The 24,935-nt window shown below is 46.9% G+C and overlaps 1 protein-coding gene across 3 annotated transcripts in view; it reads left to right on the top strand.

Annotated features, from left to right (window-relative positions):
* Elk (Eag-like K[+] channel) overlaps window positions 1–24,935 on the top strand; it is a 318,564-nt gene that overhangs the window by 160,006 nt on the left and 133,623 nt on the right. The window contains exon 1 of one of the 3 annotated variants that reach the window (XM_089543497.1): window positions 779–1,269. The exons of the other annotated variants lie outside the window; for them this stretch is intronic. The gene's annotated coding sequence lies outside the window, so the exon portion shown is untranslated. Of the gene's footprint in view, window positions 1–778; window positions 1,270–24,935 lie in introns of those variants that run through there. 3 annotated transcript variants of the gene reach the window in all.

Consider the following 24,935-nt stretch of genomic DNA (forward strand, 5'->3'; position numbering starts at 1 on the left):
TGCTTGCACCGAAATCGCTTAGACGTTTCTTACACAAAATGCCTTCTTAATAAAATTTTCACAGTAGCAGCCCTCTGTGCCCAACATGTGGCGGTCGCGGAGATCTTGAACACTTGGTCTGCGGCGGCCAGATTTTCAATACTGATTAGAAGACATTACTAAGTACTTTAGGACTCCACCGAGACAGCGCCTTGTGTTTGCGTGAGACAAGAGCCTTACTAGTTCATCTTAGGGACACGGGTTTGATGACACCCTTTGATGATCCTGTGTGTTTGTGAGTGCGCGAGTATTGTGTATGTTAGGTTTCACCTTTTCTTTGATTCCTTTCTGTACCCTCTTTTTCATTATCTTCCTTTAGCCTTATCTGGAGTAGCATGCCAGGATAACAACTAGGCACACTTCTGTATTTATTATAATCTCTCTCTCTCTCTCTTTCACTGCATCAGTGAAGTCATCCACATGATGTAAAACATGAGCGCGGCCACAAAAGGGTGTCATATTAACGCAACCTCAGCTTCTCAACTTCATCATTCGTCAGCTCGGAGAGCAACTGCAGCCATGAATCGACTCGCCTATTGTCGCCGCGTCCAGCTCTCCGACCGGCAGCGGCCACCTGTTACGGACATTCCGCGCTTCACCGACCTTCCACACAGCTGCACGACCGGTGCAGCGCCGATCCCGTCATGCATCCCGCGCCCGAGGGAAGAAGCCGTTTTACGTCATTGCCGACTGGCGGCGACGCTGGTTCTCCATCTCTAGTGAATGACAACAATCGCTCGTGATGACAGCAGCGAAGAAAGTGGATACGACGTCGGCGGCGCGGCGTCGATATAAGAACACGTAGGGACGTATACATTTGCCTCCCATTCCGCCACTACTTAGAACGAACGATAGTAGCAGCATCCACATTATTAACGCCGCCGGCATGATTACTGCGAGCAAAAACGCCGTCGCTCTGAGTGCACATCGCGCGGGTAAAGGCGTCAGTGAAGGCGGCGTGTTACGTCATGAGTGATTGCGAGGAAGAAAGCCGGCCGGTCTAATTGTGAGACAGAGGTGTGCCTGCGACGCTGGTCGGCTTGCGTTTCCTGAGAAACGCGCTCGACGGATGGCGGGGTGGGGGGAGCTAACGTGCGAATAGGCCAGAACGCTAGGGCAAGTGCGCGAGTGTCATCACGCGTATGCCGTGACGCAGCTGGGGCTCTGTGGTCGCCGCCAAATAGCAGCCCAATTGGAGCGGCAGATGTGCAAGCGGCCGTCATCGGACCGGTAAGTCTGCGGCGCGCTAGCGTGTCCGATGCTAAGTTAGTTTCCGCCGAAGAATCGGGCAGTGGCCAAAGTTTTTCCTAAAGGACTTGTCTTCGTTTAGGTTTAGTGGGACTCACTGGTTAGAGATCATTAACCTGGTCAGTAGTCTGAAGCTTCCCCTCCGCTACATCTATGTTTTTCGCTACAAGGAATTCCATCTTTCTCTTTCTACCGTTTTAGGCATATGCTTGTTTTTGCCCTTTGGTCAACCTCATCAGAAAAATATACTGCAGGGCTAAGCTTACTTCTTTTTCATTCTCCTTTCTTTTTTTTTTTTGCTTTTGGGCTTGTATGCCAACAGAGTAAGAGTATATTCGATTACCTATAATTAAAACGTATGAAAAGGTCGCGTAGATTTTCACGTCGTACTAGAACACTTGCAGGCAAGTTGGTACATGCTCAGCTGGAGTTGTTAGAGCTCAAGGAGACACGGATGACAGAGAAAAAAAGCGATATAAGCGCTGTGTTCCTTCGCCTTCGTTTATTCTGTCGTCTGTGTCTTCATGTACTGTAATGGTCCAAACTTTCGCATTGTGTTCGATATATACAAAAGGCATCGACGACGGACCGCAGCAGTGGATGAGAATTAGTTGAAAAAATTTGTTGTCTATAGTATGTGAACATTTTTGGCTGTTTGTATGCAGGCTTCATACTGGTGTCAAGCAATGGCTCATTGTCTGAGACTCACTTCAATCTTCTTTTCACGTTCAATTAAATACCAATGCTTTATTTCACGGAAAAAGCAACAGGTGACTTTATGCACTTATTTCAGAAATAACGTGCAATGACAAGTACTTTGCCATGAAACCTGTGTGAAGGTAGCATTTCGCTGTGTTGAGGTCATTCATCAGCACGTTGTGTTTTTACAACTGGATACTGACGTCATCTGCTGAGTCATATGGCAGCAGCGTTCCCACTGATCTACGGTGGTCCACAGTCCGGTCCTTGTTGTACAGAGCCGGATTGTCTGAGAAATGTAACGTTTCAAAGAAGATGATGTTATGGTTCTGACTGACCTACGCCTCCGGCGACCTTTTGATCAATTACCGCTGAGGTGAACCTTTTTATTCTTCGCTCAAGCCTCGAGAGGCAATGCTCATATTTTTTATCCTTTTTTGTCATTTTTGTCTTATTCGGCATTCTCTATAACTTCAGGTGCAGTTATACGGTCACTGTTATCCCTACAACATATCTCTTTCGCTTGTGTAAATTTCGTTCTTTTTAAGTCATGCGGCATATCAAAATTCACACAGTAAAACATCCAACTTACTTTGTTCTCTCAACTTGTGTACACTCGATACCTTTCAAATCTAATGCGATGACAGGTGTTGCGGATGTAATACTGTCCTTTAGCTTTATAATATTTTACTAAATTTTGCGTGTTAATTCAGCGTGTAAATAATTAGACGAATGTTTTGTGCACTATCTGGAAGTCCCAGCACGCCAGTCTACAACGGTCAAATGGTGGGCGTCGAATGGCGTCTGAGCCATTTAAAGGCGGCGCTTCACTCCGAACAGCTGCCCCGCTGTTTACTGGGCATACGTGTAGACACTGGTCGATTGTTCGCGCTTGAAAAGTCACCGTGAGCTCAGCAAACATCGTAAATAAGGCCGTTCGAGGCGCTGTATGATGCTCCTTACACTTCAATTTCATAAAATGTTCGCAGCTATGTGCAAGCTGCGAGCGCATCGACGGCTGCCACACGCAAACTTGTGGTGCGCATACCCAGACACCCTTAGAGTGTGTGTGTGTGTGTGTGTGTGGGGGGGGGGGGGGGGGTGAGGGGGGGTTGTAGCTGCTCCGGACTTGGAGATTCCCCCGATTTACCGTGGCAAGTTCAGCCAAAATCCAACTACCAAGCTACAAGGGAGTGGCTGTTTGCTGCCCGGCTATCGCCGGTCACAAGGTAGAAAATGGGTCCGAGCGAAAGGTTCAGGAATACAGAGAATACGATACAGAGGAATTATTAGTTACCCATAAGTGCACGCTCAAAGTGTTCTACGAACAGTGTAACAAATGTAAGGCAATACCGGACGGAGGCTCGAGTACAGAGAAAAATCTTACACGAAAAGTGCACTGATTGCCCGAGAGAGGCAAATCGAAGAAAGAAATTTTCACCGGGGATTGCGACAGTACAGCGTCCGAGGGATTATGATGAGGTCATTCTAAAGACTTTTGGGTAATCCGGCCATTTCTACTGGTCTGTTAAAGACCGTATCAATGAGGTTTTCCCATCAGTCATGCTATTTTAGTTGCCAGTTGTATTCGTTCATATATTTCTTTTTGCTACTCATTTTCCATGGCTACATTACAGGATGCATAATGCTGTGTTGTGTATTCAAGTAGCGTACATTTATGTGCAGAACATGTTTTTTTTTCGTATGGTGCTGAGTATGTTTAGTGTGATTATCTTGGTTGAAAAGACCATACAGTATTTACAGCAAAATAGCCGCAACAGCGCTTGCTTCCATAAGATTTTCTTATTTTTTTTAATACTTAACAGCTATTCAGTTCGATATGCGAAGAATTTTTTCTATCATACTCATACTCGATTCGTATTTGAAGATCTCAATATTAGCGCAGCACAAAAAAGTAATTGTTGTCGCATTTATTTCCCATGTAACAAAGCTTCATAAATGGGTTCTGATTTCGTACCGCACTCTACTTAAACTTATTAGCGATCACACGGTATCTTGATACTCTTGAGACACGAAGTATACCGCCGCAAGCACCAATGTATATAAAGCTATAAAACGTTTTTTTTTATATATATAACCGGCTACATATGCTAGAAATGAACAATTGTGGTTGAATATCACAACAATCGAGCAAGCTAGAAGGAGAATAGGCTGAGACTTACAGCCACGCCTTGCTCTATACTGATCGAAAGCATGCGCAAAATGAAATCTGTCAATAAAGCTTAGAAAAACCATTAAATTATGTGAGTGTTCTTATCTGCCATGAGATCTAGAACGGTTGGGAACGCTGGAGACAGCGTATTCTAGTGGGTAGCACTGTGCAATTCTAAATAGGACGTACTTCCAGCCGCTCGCCTGAGCACGAGCCAAGTTTTGTATGACGTAACAAGTTAGAATAAGCACTTTCGCAACTTTAGTAGCGCGTGACAACCGTAATTATGCGCCTCGCGTCAAAATCGATAGCGCATCGGCATCCCGTTTCTAAGTAGTTACGTATCCGGCTTCGACGCGAAAAGTTAAAGTCGTACGCGCGTCGGTGGATGCACTAATTGAGCTAATAAAATCTACGACGTGTTTTCAAGAACTTTTAACGGCGAAACTCGAGCCTTCTTCCCCGGGGAGCGACTAAGATATTTTTTTTATTATGTTCTTTCCGCCACTCCGCTTGATCGCTGCGCTACGCGCTTCCCTATTAAATTCCGGCCAGCTCACATTTCTGAAGGTAACAAATTACTCGCGCCCATCTTGACGACAACAAGTTTGGGCACACATTACGGGAACTTGTTGAAACCAAAAACTTTCCCTATGACAAACGACAGCTTACTTAACAAACAAGTGTTTTCGAAATCACGATGCCGTTACACCTAAGGCAGAGAATTTCCTACGACCCACATAACTTTCTACGTACTTCTGTCGCACCTAATGACAGTTTGCACGAACAAACAAAATCTTCTGACTCAGCGAACCACATAGGGGCTTTTTTTTTTTCTTTTTCGTTCTCCAAAACAGAAAAAGAAATGCAAGACAGCTTTAAACGCAGCTTTTTTCTGTCACAACAGGGCCATATTCCTTGGTGTAGGCTTTCCTTGAGCAATCTCGAAAGCAGTGCGGATCACTTATTTCGAAAAGCTGCGTTGTACATTTTGCTGACGACAGCTATATCACCTCATGCTGCACTTCGCTGAGTGCGCGTGATTGCCATTTCGCATCTATCGATAGAAATGTATTCATTTGTTCAACAGTGCGGTAAAGCTTTTAGTCTGCTCTCGCAGACGAAACTTTTTTACGTAATGCTAGTTTACTTCGGGCTGCAACTGTCAATAAATTTAGAGCAGGTAGTGACAGCTGATCGGGATCATGAGAGGGAAATAACTAGAAGAATAAGAATGGGGTGGAGCGCATTTGGCAGGTTCTCTCAGATCATGAATGGCAGTTTACCAATATCCCTCAAGAGAAAAGTATACAATTGCTGTATCTTACCCGTACTCACCTATGGAGAAGAAACGTCGAGGCTAACAAAGAGGGTTCAGCTTAAGTTAAGGACAACGCAGCGAGCCACGGAAAGAAAGTTATAGGTCTAACGTTAAGAGATCGGAAGCGGGCGGAGTGGGTGAGAGAACAAACGCAGGTTAATGATATCCTAGTCGAAGTCAAGAGGAAAAAGTGGGCTTGGGCAGGGCATGTAATACGAAGGCAAGATAACCGCTGGTCCTTAAGGGTAACGGAGTGGATTCCAAGAGAAGGCAAGCGTAGCAGGGGCTGGCAGAAAATTAGGTGGGCGGATGAGGTTAAGAAATTTGCAGGAATACAGTGGCCGCGGCTGGCGAAGGACAGGGGTAATTGGAGAGACATCGGAGAGGCCTTTTCCCTGCAGTGGGCGTAGTCAGGTTGATGATGATGGTGATGATAAATTCCGGTCACCTGAATGAAATTAGTAAATATATCTAGCAAAAGAAAAGGCCCTCAGAGGCACATAGCAACGGAATTTATCATTTTAGTCGCCTGTTCTTTCTTTCTTTACTTTGCCTTGGGCTAATGGTTCAGAAGAATAGTTAGCAGTATTCATTCTGTCTTGAAAAGAAACTGATTACTGCACCTTGTAATAAACGTGAGAATTCCATTCCATTCTTAATGACTTCGCCCGCGAAAGCTCTTGTTATTTCGCTAAAAAAACAAAAACAAAACCCGTTGAACAGATGCGCAGTTGCTAATAGCATTCATGCAGAAGTTAACAATTCTCGATAGTTAAGACATGCGGGATATACGTACAACACAATACAACAGCTGCAAAATGAAATCAGATAGTTCATTATAATGGAGGAATACATTAGGAACACAGGCAGTGCAGAGGAGGGATACGGAAAAGGAGAACAGTAGGCAAAGTTAAACAGAGCTTGTTCCGATTTCGTTCCTTGGCTGGGGAAAAAAAGGTAGTCAGGAATGAAGTGGTAAGATGGTACAGTCATAAGAAAAAGTGCGAAAGCCTTATGATACGCGCACACGCAAAGGAGGAGGCAACAACGTCGCCGACAAGTACGAAAGCATGCGAGCAGTAACCACCGCGCATCCCAGTAATGAAGTGCAGAACGGTGAAGCAAAGGCATGCAGAACATCATTATGAGTGAAGTGCATGCTCACTCAATCACAAACGCATAAACACGTATGCACCCTTCCTAGAAGTGTGTTTTGATAGCCAGGAAAGTAGTCAGAAGCTTCCAAACCAAAACAGACTCCTGATGAGCTAGTTGCCAGGGGTTCATTACCTGAGAAGTTAACCCCATTGAGAGTAATCCGTCGTTCTACCAGACTCCAGGCTCAAGTTTTTTTTTTTTTTTTTGCTAGTAAAGTATTGCAAGATTTGCTCTGAGCTTGTGCGCGTGCGTGCGTGTTCGTGATTAATCACCGTCCTCTCTCCCTCGGTTTCTCCTTCTTCTCGCTCTCTTTCTTGACACTGATGGGGCCGACCGAAAGGAGGCTTCACAGTCTATCTTGGCATGCATAGTGTTTTTCCTTTTGTTCGTTTTCACTTCTACAGATATGGTTGGAAATGGCTCCGGGTAGAAAATTAGGTAACGTGATTAGTGAACACGTGTTAATTACATAGCAGTTTACATCACGCTGAAAGTTATCTTATGCGTGGTGTTGAAAAACTGGCCGAAGCTGAAGGTCATGTAACCCGACATACTAGATAAGGCGGAAATAAGAATACTGGCACTTATTTTAATGCAGTAATTTTGCATATAATTCCTTTAGCAGATACCGTCTTTGCCAGAAGTAACCGGGCGCAGGTGGTTTGTTTAGCCGCGTAGCGAAGCACTTATGCAAGCCCTTAAGCTATGAATCTGTGCAGAATAAGGGGAGCCTTTGTCCTCACATTTTGACATCTTTCAGTCTTTGAAGCAAAGAACAAGACTACAGAGCCACAAAATGTCTTACGAGGAAATTAACGCAGAACAAGAATATGATGAACCTGCCCTCAGTGTCTCTGAATATTATTCCAAACCACACATTACGGGGGGGGGGGGGGGGGGGAGGGGGGGGGAAACAAGCAGTGCTAGACCCCTCAACTCTTGCGAACAATTACACAAAGTTAGCATGCACAGGATTCCGGTACATAGTCTTCTCGAGCCACCTGGCGGCGGCCAAGAGCGCTTATACCATTTTGATAGCAATGCGGCGAAGCTAGCTTTACAACCAACAATAAAACTTGTTTTAGAAGGTAGTGCGGTGAAACCCACCTCTCAAATTCAAAGGAGTAATGGTCGTTTTCTGTACTACGCGAAGCTCTTCGCTTCTGAGGAACAGCAGAACGAAGATTCGAACTTTCTAGTTTCTTTTTCTTTACATTTCTTCGTTCCCTTCGTACTTTTCTCTGGACACTTTAGTCTCCTACTTTCTCTTTCTGTGTAGCCGGAACTGTCTTGAAATCAAGATAAACTTGTTGAGGGTTTTGCGGGGTCGCAGCAGAGCACCAGACAGAGACGACCAGCGTGGCAGACTTCTAGTTCCGGACTGCCCGTGCCGGGCGTGCGCCCCGAGCACGCGCGGTCCATCTTTATTCTCTTTCTAGCGCGCGCTGTAACGCCGATCTTAGCGCCGGCGCTTTATAGCGTCGCCGGGCGCTATAGGGCCCCCCGCCTAGACGGAACGGCGAAATGGACGCGCCGACGGGGCAGAGATGGATTAGCCACAGCAGCAAGCAGGTCTGCAGGTGGGCCGGCAACATCTGAGGGGAGCTCCTGGGGAGGTGTCTCGAGGTACGCTGGTTTGAGTCGGTCGAGGGAGACGACCTCTTGACGACCATCGAGCAGGATTGTCGCTGACTTTGTCGTCCGGGTGAGGACGCGGTACGGGCCATCGTATGAAGGGGTAAGAGGCGCCTTTACAGCGTCTCGCCTGAGAAAAACGTGCGTCGAGGAAGCAAGGTCCGGGTGCACAAAGACTTGATGGGCAGTTGAGCGAGGCGGCACTGGGCGCAGGTGCTGGAGACAGTCGTGTAGGCGGTGAAGGTATTGCAGGGGTTGGGACGAGGGAGCCGAAGGTACGAACAAGTCGCCGGGAAGCCGCAGGGAGGTACCGAAGACGAGTTCGGCCGCCGAACAGCCAAGGTCACGACGCAGGACGGCGCGTAGGCCTAGGAGCACCATAGGGAGGTGGTCTACCCAGTGCTCGCGATCCAGGCGCGCAGTAAGGGCAGCCTTGAGCTGGCGATGGAACCGCTCGACCATGCCGTTGGCACAGGGATGGTATGATGTGGTGCGGCAGTGTTTAGTGCCGAGTAGCCGGGTGAGCGAAGTGAAGAGGGCGCATTCGAACTGGCGGCCGCGATCCGTGGTAACAATGCCGGGACAACCGAAGCGGGAAACCCACGTCGAAACGAAGGCTCTGGCAACTGTTTCCGCAGTAATGTCCGGAATGGGCACGGCCTCGGGCCAACGGGTGAAGCGGTCGACCATCGTCAGAATATACTTGTAGCCCTGAGAGGGGGGAAGCGGTCCAACCAGGTCGAGATGGATATGGTCAAAGCGTGATCCAGGCGGCAGGAAAGACTGAGGGGGAGTCTTGGTATGGCGTGTCACTTTGGTGGACTGGCAAGCAAGGCACGAGCGGGCCCACTGGCGAACGTCGGTGTTAATGTTCGGCCAGACGTACCGCTGGGTAACGAGGCGCTGCGTGGCCCGAATGCTAGGATGGCAGATGTCGTGAAGGGAATGGAAAATGGCACGACGAAAGGCCTCCGGGATGAACGGTCGCGGTAGAGCCGATAATATGTCGCACCAGAGTGATCCGGGCACAAACGGATGAGGCACGAGCTGCAGACGGAGTGCTCGAGGGTGGTCACGCAGGGCGTGCAGCTCAGGGTCTTCAAGCTGTGCCCGCGCCAGGGAGGGCCAGTCCACAGCAGGTGGAGACACGCCGATGGTGGAAATGCGTGAAAGTGCATCAGCTGCCTCGTTGTCGGTGCCCTTGATATGTCGAATATCGGTTGTGAACTCCGATATGTAGGCCAGCTGACGAAGTTCACGCGCGACGTACTTCGAAGAGTTCGTACGGAACACATACACCAGAGGCTTATGGTCCGTGAGAACGTAAAACGGCTGGCCCTCCAAGAAGTGGCGATAGTGCTGGATCGTGGAGTAGATAGCAAGCAGCTCACGGCCAAATACGCTGTAGCGAGTCTCAGCAGGCTGGAGCTTCCGAGAGAAGAAACCCAGTGGGTGCCACTCGGAGTCAATCTTCTGCTGGAGAACCGCGCCAATGGCCACGCTGGAAGCATCCACCATGATGCGAGTGGGCGCGGAAGTCCTAGGGTGGATGAGGACGACTGAATCGGCGAGGGCTTGTTTGGCAGCCGTGAAAGCGGCCTGAGCTTCGGGAGACCAGGAAATCGCAGAGGATGAGGACTTCGTGGTGCGGAGAAGGTCAGTCAAGGGGTGAAGAAGCTCGGCACAGTGTGGGATAAAGCGCCGTGAAAAATTCACTAGGCCCAGGAACTCACGGAGCTTGCGTAGGGTAGTTGGAGCTGGGAAGTCCTTAACGGCCTGGACATGAGAAGGCAATGGACGAATTCCCAGCGCCGAGATGTGGTGGCCCAAGAACTCGAGCTCAGAAGAGCCGAAGACACATTTCTGGGCATTGACGACCAAGCCAAACTCTTGGAGGCGTTGAAAGAGTTCCCGGAGGTGACGCTCGTGGTCCTGTGGAGTACGACTCGCGACGAGGATGTCATCGATGTAGGCGAATACCGCCGGGAGACCACGCGTCACTTCAGCGATGAATCTTTGGAAGGTTTGAGCTGCGTTGCGTAGCCCAAAAGGCATGCGCACGTACTCAAACAGTCCGAAGGGTGTAGTGATGGCCGTCTTCGGAATATCGGCCGGCTCAACAGGGATTTGGTGGTACGCCTTGACAAGGTCCACTTTACTAAAGATCTTGCAGCCATCCAGATGTCCAGTGAAGTCTTGGATGTGTGGAAGGGGATAGCTGTCGTGGACCGTGTTAGCGTTGAGAGCCCGGTAGTCGCCGCACGGACGCCAGTCACCCGGATCTTTCTTGGGCACCAGATGGAGTGGTGAAGCTCAACTACTGGATGAAGGGCGAATAATACCCAACTGGAGCATGTGGTCGAATTCCCGTTTTGCAATAGCCAGACGCTCACTGAAGAGGCGGCGCGGGCGAGCTGCGACAGGTGGACCACGCGTGACAATGTGGTGGGTGATACCGTGCTTGGGTGGCTGATGTAAATTACAAGGCTTCGTGACCTCGGGAAAGTCTGCGAGGACTTGAGCATACGGGCATGACGGAAGCAGAGTTCGGATTCCAGTGGAAACGACAGCTGATATAACGCCAGTGATGGAAAGGCGCGTCTTGCTGTCGATGAGACGGTGGTGACGCATGCTGACGTCCAGATCAAAATGCGTCAGGAAGTCGGAACCGAGGATGGGTTGATGTACATCGGCGACGATGAAGACCCATCGAAACGTGCGCCGTAGGCCAATGTCCAGAGTGAGGGATCGGAGACCATACGTTGCGATGGAGGTTGAGTTGGCCGCACGAAGAGTAGGTCCATGTGACTTGGAAGCACGGTCTGCTTTGGAGGCCGGCAGTACGCTGACTTCGGCACCAGTGTCGATGAGGAAGCGCAGGCCAGAAATGCGATCCATGACGACGAAAAGGCGGCCAGGTTGAAGAGCGAGGTCACACGCCGCCGTCAGTGATCTCGCTGCGCGTTTCCCGACCAGTTGCATGGTGGAGTGCAGCGGCGAGCGTTGTGCTGGAAAGTTCGGTGATACCAGCAGAGACGCGGACGGCGAGGACTGGACGAGTGCGGACCACTCGGGGAAGACGAACGGCGGCGAGGTGTTGAGGATAAACCGTGCGGGGCATGAGAGGACGTCCGAAGGGCATCGATAGAAGCGGCCAGCTGATCGATCCGGGCCTCTAACCGTGAAATGACGGCGGTCTCCGGTGGAGAAGAGAGGGCGGCGACGGAAGGAGAAGTCGCGTCGTGGACTCGATCAGCGAGCTGGGCGAGGCGGTCAAGGGTCAAGTCGCCCGCAGCAGCCAAGACGATGCGGGTCGACTGCGGCAAGCGTTGTAGGAAGAGCTGCCGCAACAGTGCGCCATTCGGGTCTGCATTGGTTTCGCCCAGGAGCTGCCGCATACTATTGAGTAACTGGGAGGGGCGGCGGTCTCCAAGCTCTTCGTAGGTGAGCAGCTGCTGGAGGCGCGCACTCTCTGACGCCGTGGTGCGGGCCAGGATGCCCTGCTTTAGTCGCTGGTACGGGGTATCGCCCAAGGGTGCAGCGATGATGTCCGCTACCTCTTGAGCCACCCCAGAAGGCAGGTTGGAAAGTAAATGACGATACCGAGATGCCTCCGAGGTGACGTGGTGCAGATGGAAGACGGCTTCCACTTGGGCGAACCAGGTCTGCGGACACTTGGGCCAGAATGTTGGTAGGCGGAGCTGGAGAGCTGCGACGTCCCGTGGGCGCAAGGTAGCGTCAGGCGGAAGGCCGCCTGAGGGCGGTAGGTTGCTGGGGTCGGTCATGTCTTAGGCCGGAGTCACCACTGTTGAGGGTTTTGCGGGGTCGCAGCGGAGCACCAGACAGAGACGACCAGCGTGGCAGACTTCTAGTTCCGGACTGCCCGTGCCGGGCGTGCGCCCCGAGCACGCGCGGTCCATCTTTATTCTCTTTCTAGCGCGCGCTGTAACGCCGATCTTAGCGCCGGCGCTTTATAGCGTCGCCGGGCGCTATAAACTCAATCTTTTTCAACAACTGCCCTCCTTTTCCGCCTAAGATATTTTAGGCATTAATTGTTCCTAGCTCTTGTCCTAGGCAAATCAATACAAACACCGTCATATGACTTTTTGTCTTTTCATGAGTTAGTGTAATGGCACCAGCATCCAGCACATGCCAAGAAGAAAACTGAACGGGAACTTATCGAAGCGTACGAGATGAGAAGTGCCGGCGCTGAATCTGTTGATAGTTTGTATATTGATTTGTAACGGCTGTGGATATTGTGCTGATCACACAACAAGGGTACGCTTCTCTTTTTTCGCTTGTAGAGTTTTTTGTTCGTGTTTCAACCTTATAACTCAGTGTCACATCTTTACTCTTTCTCAAAAGTCGTCAAAAGCACTATGAAGGCTGCGGCATTATGAATCAATCAGAACAGCGAGCGCCGCAAAAAGTGTTCCTCCACTCCCTTCACTCTCGCTGGTCGTAGCTCCGTCTCTGGGAAAGAAGGATCACCAGTGTCCAGCTGCTGCATGCTGGAGACTCGGCGGCATGCTCGGCGGACTGTACGGGCGCCGTGTTTACGAATCGCGACGCACCACTTCGCGGCAGGACTCTGCAGTGCTGTGTTCGTACGGACTTCCTCTGCTGACTTAACCACTGAACCAAAAGCTCGCTGTACTCCCAAAACACCATCCTGAACTACATTTTCAACTGCTGCAATAATTTTTTGAACAAAAAAGTCATAACAGTGCTCAAATAGTTGAGGGACTATTTGTCGTCTTTCTTTGCCCTGGCTGGCCGAGATGCACTTTTCACACTGCTGCAAACAGCTAATGAGATGTATACGCTTGTGTATAAAAATGGGCTCTTTTCCTTGCAATTAAATCACTTGGGAGGACGCACGTAGTCTATATAATCATTCTTTCGTGTATCTTTTCGTCTCGTGGTAAGCACTAGCAAACAATGAACAACCAATTGGCCCCGTTCTTGCCTTTCTACCTGGCTTAGCTGCGTTGGATAAGATACCGAATTTCCAAGTTGTTGTTTCAGAGGCTATTTTAGGGTTGAAAACGACAGGAAAATATTGTCATTTATGTATGAATGCCTGCAGTGCTGTTTTCAAGGCGCATAAGATGGTTGTTTTCACGCACCCTAACCTAAAATCACACTGGTGTACGTCAGTGTGACAAAACTTTCGAAAAATTTCTTGAATCGGATTACACACAAACATTTAACGAATTTTCTTCGTCCTCTCTTCGAGATGTTGCGTACGCTATATCAGACAGCTTTTCAGAGCACCTTAACTGGATCACTTCTCCTAAACCCACAAAAGTGCTTCATCGAATAGCGGAATGTGATAAGGTTGCTCTTAATTCCTACAGGAATGCAGAGTTTTAGTCAATGTGTCACCTGAAACGAGAACGAGATATGCTTTTTCTCCTTTCGTTAGTACTGAGCGCGAGTGCAACGCTCTATTTCGAACAAAAACAGATTAACACAAGCCGCCCATTAAAATGCAGTGCCGTGCTGAGCCAGCGACCGAAAGATGGCGCAAACTGTAGACGTCCCAGATTTCTGGGCATTCGGCGCTAATGTTTCGTCGCGTGATTCCACTCCAAGCGTGTTGCGCAATCCGGCGCGGTCAAAAGCCTCAAGTACGTGGCGACGCGTCGCGCTCTCCTATTTAGCGTCGAGTCTCTACTTTGGCGCGTTTTCGCAAGATCGGCTAGAGCATAAAAGCCGCGATAACGAGACGCCTTAAAGGAAGGAAAAAAATAAAGTACAGGCGCTTCGCTCGCATTGAATGTACCGGAGAAGTCCCCTGAGAATTCCTTCGAACACACTTGATCGCAGACTCGCTTGCCTTTACGATAAGTGCCCCGTCGTCGGCGTCCAGCTACGTACGGCGTCAGCAGCCGCCTGGCGCAGTGTGCCGCTGACAGTCATCGAGAAGAAGGACAAACTAAGAGAAATAGAATTTGGGACGGTCGTCTGACGCCCGTCTATACGCAAACCCGTACACAGAGAGACCCGACCGTTAGCGGTTCGGCCGTATAGCTTTGTACTATGTCGCCGCACATAAATAAAGCGCGCTCGGACAAGAGGACTTTTGTCGTTTACGGCCGCGGAGAAGTGTACCCCCTTTTTGGGGAAGATTTATGGCATCCCGTAGAGGCTCGAGCTCGTATCGGTAGCGTATCCGCTTCGGTTTTTGCCGCGGCCACCATGTACAGGCGTGTCTGTTAGCTGGTCATATAACCCCCAGATCATGATCGAGACTGCTAATCCCGTTCCGATGACTTTTACGGGGCGACGAAAAAGAAATAATGATACGAAATAGGCCGAATTCACTGACCTCGCCCGCTGAAGTTCGGCCTTGACACCATAGAATGGAAGGCTCGTACTTAAAGTGTGACACGCGACCGTCCTTGTTCGCGTGTTTTGTGTTCCTTGTTCTTGAAAATGTTAACCTTAGTCGTCACTGGTCACAGTGTTTTTTGCTTTTTTTTTGGAAAACGCACGGAAGAAAAGACAGAAATATGACACTTAGACAAGAAGAAACTGGAAACAAGGATGGACGCTGCAAAAAGGTTGAGAATGCGGGTGCCATTTACCTTCTTTCGAAAATGTCGTTGCTGTGTAGTGTTATCTCGGGATGTTGGAAACTTGCTTATGTCGGATGCTTGGTTTTTCATGTCTTTGTGCGATAACTATAGTAAACTTGAAAGCAGCAATGAATAAAGCGATGCTGCATTGCAAGAAAGAGAACGCCCTGAATGTCATGTGTTTCACCTAAGATGTTCTGTAATTTTTACAAACAGGCTTTTTGAGTTAAAAGAGGCCTTTTTTTTTTCGGGGTAACAGTTTCAGCTGTGTAGAGCATCAGAATCCAGCTAAGACGTGATAATTAGTAGGCTGGTGTACTAGTGTTGAATAGTTGACTTTTCGACTATTACTATTAGTCTCCTTGTTTACTGAGAAGCGTGTAGCCTCCCTTAAGTAATATTAGTATTAGTTTTTAGAATTTTGAAAACGCAGTTGTGCGCTGTGGCCGAACAAATTTTCCCTACTTCACGCCGAAACACATGCGCTTTGTAAAAGCTTACAGGCAAAGCAGACCCTCCAGTGCAGGTAACTGATCGAAATAACCAAAATTTGTTGGGCCACAGCGCCGAGGGTAACTGCGTTTTCAAAATTCTGAATACAGGAATGGTTATTACTTATGGTGAGCTACACGCCTCTCAATGAATAATAAGACTAACAGGAAAAGTAAACAAGTTAACTTTTCAGTATTAGTTAACCAGCCTACATGTTAGCATATCTTAGCTGTATTCTGATGCGCTGTACCGCTGACAATGATATGCCAAAAAGCGCGCTTCTAAGTCAAAAATACTATGTTTAAAGATTGTATAACACCTCAGGCGAAATACCCGGCATATCTGTCAGCACAAATAAGCAAAAAAAAAAATCACGAATGCAACCTGCACACCGGACTGCCTTTTTGGGCGCTCTTCCGAATGTAAATTTTTCTTGACACCTGCATATCGCAGTCATTGAACTGAAGAGTCAATGCTCCTCCTTGGCGCACGGACAAGTAGCAATATTTCAGCTCCCCGAAGCGTTATTCGAAGCTCGGTTATATTACCAGCCCGGCGTGTCATCGACCAGCGCCAAGATAATCAATAAACTCTTAGAATCCGGAGCTTCTTTCACGACGAGGTTCAGATTGTTTGGAAAAAATAACTTCAAAGTAGACGGTGAATCCATTTGTTTTCGGACCGCCAAGCCTAACCTAGCTTTTTTCGGGAGCCAAAAAAAAAAAAACAGGACACCGGTACCACAGTGGAAATAAAGGCGATAAAAATGGCGGTAGGTAGAAATGTGTCGACTTTTTCTTCCTAGCTACTCTAATTCAGGACGCCTTGTCGCCGCGGAGAACGTTGTCGCCCTTATATGCACAGGCCCATTGCTGTTTACAGGGATCAAACTTGGGTTCGAGCTAGTTAGTGCAACTGAAATGAAACATAATTAAAAAGTTCCGCGTAAATGAGACCAACTGTGTCTCGGATACAAAATTAATAAAATATATTAAACAACGTTCCAGTTAAATTCAGAAAATTCTGTGTGGAACAGCGCCCTCCATACGCGGATCTCGTACTGGTTCGGCTACATTCTAAATATTATTAGATGAAACAGCGTTGCACGAAGTACACTTGCCTTCTTTAATAGCATTCCACGTAGCTGCCTCACGGCTGGCTGAAGTGAAGCACGAGGAACTCCCGAACCACAACGTCGCAATCTTTAGATCGTTGGAAATTTTCACTGCAGCCGGGAAAGAGTAAAACTCGCTACGACTAAGGCAGGAGTCATCAGACACGATCGAACATTCGCTTTTCGGGCATAACAACGAGCTTTTTTACTTTTTCGTGCTAATAAGCCAACGCGGGTCTGTAGATATCATGGAGACAATGTATATTGCAGATTCTTATCGTTAAGAAGTCGTTATAACTGGCGGTCTTCTGCGTATAACCTTCATTGAGGTTTTGTAAACTGCGCACTTTCCAGTGATCATACGACCAGGAAGCCCGTTCAACTCTTTATTCTTGCAATCTACCAAAGATGTACGACACCATATGCTCGCAAGGCATGCCTTGCGTGCAAATTTAAGGAGATACTAGGAACAACTCCATCCCATTTTTTTTAATTGCTCAGATGTGCCTTTCGGCATACGGCAATGTTTCTTAGCAAAAATCGATTATCTGGTTCTTTCTGGTTATCCTGATGTTTATACGGCGGCAAGAGACGCATTTTTCGCTGAGAAAATTGTATTTTGAAAAATTTACGCTATTAAATTCAACCTCGTGGCAACTACACTGAAAATAAATTCGGCATAGCATTTGCACTTAAATGACGGAGCAGCGTAGCCCCTGGTGCCCATGCCCGTAAAAACTGCGTCGACGCAAGAACTTTAATTTCGAAATAACAGGAGATGATGAAACATGTATTCCGTTTTTTTTTTCCCCCACTTTCGCAGCTTATAAGACCTTCACTTTCAGTGAAGGTAGTTTCTCTATAATTAAAATGCGGTTATCTTTCGATGCAGACCAGATTCATTTTGTCATCATTCTACCTGTAAGTGAACAAATATAATTTACGCTTTATAGTTACGCTTTATATTATTTATTATTAGTGCATCTACCTTCGTTGTACGGGCGCGATTTATTTTAAATATGAATCACATCCACTTTTTGGCTGTTTAAAATTAATTTACTTGTACCGGTTAAGGTTTATCAATGTTAATTCATAGCTCATACGCCGGGTATACATTAATATGCAGAAAGAGACCCAATGTTGAGAACACAGCATCAGGACTTACCTGTGTGATGTGGTGTCAGAATCTATTACAAGAGAAGCCGTGAAGGCAACAGAAAATTTGATAACTGCCATAAAAGATACTCCAAAACCAACAACACTGAATGCACACAAATATAGATACACGCAATATTATGGGATTGCGTGTACAAAAGGATTATGATATACGCGACATAGGTGATTTCTTCTAAACATTATTTTTAAACATATGACCGCAATGAAACATTTTAGCGTGGGTTAGGGAAACATGTATCCTTAGCGAGATTCTTCTTCCTTTGCTTCTCAAGGCTCTCCCCAAGATGAAGGAAAGCAAAGTGGAAACAATGTCAAGGCTCAGATTTAGGACTGCGCCCGAGAACGGTTGTCTTCGCTGCTTCCTCCAACGCAGTCTGTAAGAAGCGAGTCAGTGCATTCAGTGTCGCTGGGCGCCTCTAATCTGGCCCGTTGCAGCTGGGTTTCCAGCGACATAACTTTCTCGCCTTACACCCGCTGCAATATTTCAGCCAGCCTGACCGTGGCATCCTATAGCTGCCACGCCATGCCTGCTGTACGACTGCTGCTTCGTGGGCCCGTTTCTTCTCGCATCTATGGCGCGGAATGAGAGTCATATATTCTGACGCTCCGGCCAAGGCGTGTACGGTGTTGCGCGCGGATTACAATTTCCAGCCGGCGAAATGCGCAAGTGCGGATGCGCCTTAATATGCGTCTTCAGTTCCTCCTTTCGGTGACGTTTCTTTGCGTCGCGTAGTACATTTCAAACCCGCCGTGATATATAAACATTTCCTTTCCTTCCGAGCCTGTGGCCTTTAATAACGGAAAGATACGTCCTTCGTGTAGGGTGATATACGGCACAACGTCAACCCCGACGAATGTCCCTGAGTTCCCGAAATGTTGTTTCATATGCTCGACCTTGCGCGTGATTTCCTTCGCTTGCTTTTCAAGCAGCACTAAAGCTAACTTGAAATTCCTTTCTTGCGTTGCTAGCCAAACGCATTCGGGTTCCCGTACTTGCACTAACAATAACCATCATCTGTGCCGGTGGCCAAAAAAGAGAGTGACTGCGAAGCTGCTGCTTGGAAATGTCAGAAGTGCTGTCGCGCATGGCTCGTCAAAGCGGACTGCAAAATAATGATGCGTCATTAATTATACAGAATGAGATGTCTGTTTGAAAAGTCAAATTAGTGTTATACTTCCTGCTCTTAACATGTGCCCTGTTCCGACCTTGGACATCGAAAGCGTCACGATGCTTGAAAGACGTCTACAACAATGTTTTCGGGATTCGCATGTTGCACTAGCGCCGTTGCTCTGGTTGGAGCCTTTCTTTGTGATCTGAAACTTTCTGTGTACTGAAATGAAGGGATGCCATTTCTCTTGCCCGAGAAGTATATTTAGGATAGCACTTCATGCGAAGCGAACTTTTCTAGTGGAAATGCTTTTTTTCGTTTCTATGCCCTTTTCCCTGGGCGTCATGTCAAAACGGTATTTTAATGTCAGAATTTGAATAAACTGAAACTCAAATTCATTATAGAGTAAGTTAAGCAGCGGTGAAACTTTAGCAGGTGGACTAGCGGTAATCGTTCCTCAGTCTTCTGATTGTGCTCTTTGTTTACGTTTGCGAGCAGAGCGTGACGCGTACACATGTCGATGTTTAGAGAACAAAGGGTCAGATCGACCTCTTTCACTTGTCTTCCCTCTCTACACTTTGTCCTTTGCGCTCTTTCTGCGGTAGGTTATTATACGGCAGTAACGTGTGCGCATTATTCCTTTCTTCACTGCTCCTTTCATGATCCCTCATTTTTGTCGCTGACGTGCCTTCCCTCACATATATTTCTTCAGACAGTCTATACACTGTGTATAGACTTTTGTCTATACAGTCTATAGACTTTCTATAGTAAAATCTTATAGACTGCTTCATACGCAATACAGATCCTAAAGACAGTGTGTAGATGTAGAGCCAGACACTTTTAGTACACTTTTATCTATAGACAGCCTATAGCACATGAAAACACATCTAAATATCTATAGGAAGGCAGTGGAGTCTATGAGAAGTCTATAAAAAGTGTGTAGGCTATTTTTATAAGCCGAACAGCGACAAAATTTTTTTCAAGATCTCATAAAAGTGATTGCGCGCTGAAGGGCTTCGAGAACACTTTGAATGTTTTACCTTCCGGGATATTTACTGATAAGTTAAGCGCGTGACCGCTACCAAACAACCTAGGGTCTAGAAACTGCTAACAGGGCTCCAAGAGACCACTAAAACACTTCGAAAAGACCGCCAAGAATGAGTAAGACAGTTAAGTGAAACGAATAAAAATGTAAAACTGTCTGGCGCGGCGCTATTCCTAACACTTAAACGCAACCTTGTAGCAGCAGATCAGATACTTGGTGCCCAAGCAAATTATGGTAAATGTAAATGACAGCACAGCCGCCAGATTTCTAAGGCTGGACAAAATGTTAGACACGTGGTCTGGCTGCGAGCTTTACAGTACAGTGTCGCATTTGCTGAATATCGCGTGATATATGGCAGCTGGTATTTACGCCAAAAGTTTCTCTCCCACGGTGTTTTTTGTTATCTCTCTACTAAGCAGACTTTGGAAAATCAACGTGCGGCATGATATAGGCCATACGTGCACAAAACACATGCGGGAAATCGAGAAAGGCCCTTGATGACGCTGCTTCAAACTGCCAGGCTGTCTTCTCGGTGCTTCTGAGTTTATGCTGAGGGCAGCGGGGCTTGTTGATATAAAGCCACCGCAGTGCCATGGGGCCACGCTGTGGGATTTAAATAAGACTGCATTTGACGAAACATCCAGGAAAAAGACAAGGATTTAGTGTGTCTACATATGAGACGCTCATCATTCGGACAAGGAAAACCCGAAGACGGCTGAATTAATTTTTTTTTTCGATAAAGAGAGTGAGACATCAGCCCCAGTGCGGCATTCCAATGTCATAAATTGTCGAATGAAATTAATACACGTGGCTATAAATCGCATCAAACACGCCAAGTGGTGAGGACATGGTGAAATGGTGAAGCGAAGAAGCCTCTCACATTTCTTTTTTTTTTTTTCGAAGGATAGTGAGACGCAAGTCCCAACTCTTAATTCCAATGTCACACGCGCTTGTGTGGGCGCATGCCCAAATCGCATCCCGCATGGTCTGAACAGCGCCTCAACAGCGTGTTCCGACGTACGCTGCTGAGGATCAAAGGATTTTTTGCACTTCATAATAACTTTCTGCTGACTGCGTGCTGCTTTATAAACTATTATTAACTATTCGTTCTGCAAATGGCTATCCGGATCAGAATAGACACCAGTAAATACAAATTAAAGTCCTCTTTTTTGTCTACGTTCGTGACCTTCAAACAGCTATGATTGAAACTCTATACAAAGATTGTCATACGACGTAACCACTGAAAACGCGGCGCAAAAACACAGACAGAAGGCACACACTAGGCACTATTGTTGTCTCTCCTCACAATTTTCGCTCTGCTTGCGCGGTTAGCTCTGAAAGCGCAGAGGCCCAGTCCGCTATTGTGTCGGGAATGTTAATAGGCACCTATGCATGTCAATGTAGTTCTCAAGTAAGCAAGTAGTTGTTAGGTTAGTAGCACCTGTGCTGTGTGCTTTCGTTCCGCAGAGTTCTATACTGGCTTTATAATGATAATGTAACCTAACCCAGTGGAAAGTTCTTCGGACGCTATTGTGCTCATCAGGAAACCACAGCCAGGAGCACACAAAAAGAAAGCAACAAGAACACGTGCTCGATCAATAAGTTTTCGGAAGCCTTCCGCGCTTTGTCGATCTTTTGTAGCGCTTCGATCACTGAGAGCGAGCGTGTGGGCAGGTCTTTTCAGAGTCACGCTGAAGATATGAGCTCGCCAGCACAATAGCCAGTTTTTCAGTGGACGGCTAATCCCGGGTTACAAAACGGAGCAGTCATTTTTTTGCTCGGTTTTATTCTATAAAAATTACGGCCGTAAAAACAAAATCATAAAAAAGTCGTCGAAATATCGGCGCTGCTGCAAAGTAACGAGACAGTTCATTGTCATCGTGGTCGCTAAAATAAGTATGTTCGTACGCTTAATATAAGGAATGAGCATCGGCTCGTGCATATCGTTGTATACAGAGAGGGGGTCGAACAGTCGAACCTCATGTGGTGATGTACCGCATCTACCCGCGCGCAGGATGAAAAGTGTACCATAAAAGTCGAAACACTGTAATAGGCGGTTGCGTAAAAAAACCAGGGTAACGACTAAATCCATCGACGGTTTTCGATTTTCTCGTGAATAAGACAATCTATTAGTGTTATAGTTTGGTTTATGGGGTTTAACGTCCCAAAGCGACTAAGGCTATGAGAGACGCCGTAGTGGAGGGCTCCGGAAATTTCGACCACCTGGGGTTCTTTAACGTGCACTGACATCGCATAGTACACGGGCCTCGAATTTCTCCTCCAAAGAAATTCAGCCGCCGCGGCCGGGATCGAACCCGCGTCTTTCGGGCCAGCAGCCGAGCACCATAGCCACTGAGCCACCGCGGCGGCACTTAGTGTTATAGTGCGCTACCGGGGATTCGAACTGACAGTCGTGTTCGTACTATTTGTATTATAGCAAACAAGGGAAGGAGAATGAGGGGCTCGTTATAACTATGACAGAAGCCAACAAAATAAATAAATAAATTTAAAAAAAAATCCCCTGTGCCCCTTGGTTTCTGTGGCTGTTGGCTTCTGTCATATTTATAACGAGCCCCTCATTCTCCTTCCCTTGTTTGCTTAATTGCTTAGCGAGGGCCTCGATTCTGGCAGCCTTGACGCCATAGGAAGCGTAAGAGGGTTCTCACGCAGCTTCCACCCTCTCCGTTCGATGACGTTCTACGTCACACCTGCGGTAACTCAGGACGTTCCACGTCCGCCGCTTATGAACGTGGGTGGCGCTGATGAACACTCTCAAGGTTAGGTTACTTGTAAAACATAAATACCACCGAAAGCAGAAGAATTGACAGCCGTCGCCGTAGCTCAGAGGTAGAGCACCGGACGCGTAATTCGGAGGTCGTGGGTTCGGATCCCACCGGCGGCAGGTGGTTGTTTTTTCTTCTGCTTTTCTAATCAATTATCTTTAAGCGACAACATATTCAGTAATGTTCTAAATTGATCAACACCACAAAATAAATAAATAAATTAAAAAAAAAATCCCCTGTGCCCCTTGGTTTCTGTGGCTGTTGGCTTCTGTCATATTTGTATTATAGTTATTTTAACCGCCAACTACCATCGAAGGATTCATAATACCTTATTTATTTATTTATTTATTTATTTAGTTAGTTAGTTAGTTAGTTAGTTAGTTAGTTAGTTAGTTAGTTAGTTAGTTAGTTAGTTAGTTAGTTAGTTAGTTAGTTAGTTAGTTAGTTAGTTAGTTAGTTAGTTAGTTAGTTAGTTAGTTAGTTAGTTAGTTAGTTAGTTAGTTAGTTAGTTAGTTAGTTAGTTAGTTAGTTAGTTAGTTAGTTAGTTAGTTAGTTAGTTAGTTAGTTAGTTAGTTAGTTAGTTAGTTAGTTAGTTAGTTAGTTAGTTAGTTAGTTAGTTGTTTTAATTTTACTTTCTTTCTTTGGAAATCTTCATGTCTTCCTCGTTTCTTTGTAATAGATCACGTAGCGTTTAAACTGTGCTTATCAGAGAAAGATAATGACTTGAAGGAAAACTGCCTCGGCGAGACCAGTTATCGGTCGGTTTGAAGATGATGGAGCCTGCAAAAGAACTATCTTAATTTCCAGTATGCAGTCCGCACTTGCTGTATAGTCCACAATCCACTACAGAGTCCCTGATAGCCCAAGTATCGCTTCGGCCCGCAATTCAAAATTAACGTTTTCTTTTTTTTTTTCAAATGTTGCCGAAGAGACTGGTAGGCAATCAGTTTGATTGGTGAGCAGGAAATGGTGAGTGCATTCTTCTCTGCTTTCAATACCTTTGGGCTAGCGTTCTGCAGCCTGTGGGGAGCACGAAATGTGCCACTAGGACCACTGCCGCAAATTGTAACTTCACTAAGGCCCTATCATACCTAGAACACGATCACTATCACCTGTCAGCAAGGTGGGAGAAAAGGTTAGGTGAGCGAACGGCAAGGAAGAAGCGCGAATCAGTGATACGAGGATAGCCTGTTAGTGAACCGGCGCTTCAAGAGAGGGCGCGCAAAACTAATGCCCGCGAAAGCCCCTCACTGCTTCATTGAGGGTCTTGAATGCCCGCTAAAGTCACTGGTCCAGTGACTTTAATGTCCGCTCGTCGCAGGCCGGTTGCTAGCCTTTGCTTCGTGCGCATCGTGTTTCTATTCCAGGAGAGGAATAGTACGTGATTTTCCCAATTCGTAAATCATGTTTCTATCTTTGCTCTTGCTTGTTAGCCTTCTTTTGTGCTTTCAGTTAAGTCTGATGAATCGGTGCAATAGAAAACCGTTTTGTGCACTTTTATAACACCCATCAGAAGTCTTTCACAGAGAACTTATCGCGTTTCAAGTTATCGCATTACGAGTACAGGCTAAAGGCATGGAGACGAGAAATAGCGTGCAAAGGTGTTGTGCCGCAAAGGACAGACCGTGTGTGCGAATTACACTTCGCTCCACATTTCTTTGGGAAGATGCTCTCCACACAAAATTTAGCACAGTTTTGCGGTGCCAGGAATAAAAGGAGAGCCGACCTAGCGTGAATAGCTGCGCGTTGTTTTCTTTCTCTGTTTTTGTTTGTTTTTTCAATGAAGAGCACAGCTACCGTCCGAAGAAGCTCAGTAGTTCCCGGTAGAAAGTAAGACAGTTTGAGAGAGTTGCAGGTTCCGCACTGCCAGAACAGTCACGTGGTAAGTGCTTTATTATCGGAGGTGTCAGCATTTGCGAAGAACACACTATAGAATCTTGGCACTGACCAGAGTAGTACGTGTCAGCGTTGAATAAAATACGCCATGTTCATTTCTTGCTTTGCCTGTGCCGTTAAATCATTAACTGAGGCAAGGAAAATTGCCAATTTCTACGCAAAAGGTGCATTTGTTGCCGAGATAAATTAATTAAATAATTTTCCCTCTGCTGCTTTTAAACCGGTGGCGCTTACGCCGGAAATAACTTTGACGTGGCCTCTGAGATCTGGGCGCGAGAAAACTGTAGACGCACCACTATCGTCTTGAGAAATCAATCGGTGGTGGCGTTTGTTTCTTTGAATTTATAAATTCTCTGTCTTCAGTGAAAGTAGCATCTTTACCGTTAGAACGCTGCATTCTATCGATGTAGGCCTGTCCCTTTAAACTTGGCAAACGTGCAAATATTCCGACCGATTTTCAACA

This window comes from Amblyomma mixtum, chromosome 5, assembly GCF_055824585.1.
Source record: "Amblyomma mixtum isolate Tamu chromosome 5, ASM5582458v1, whole genome shotgun sequence".
Classification (NCBI taxonomy): domain Eukaryota; kingdom Metazoa; phylum Arthropoda; class Arachnida; order Ixodida; family Ixodidae; genus Amblyomma; species Amblyomma mixtum.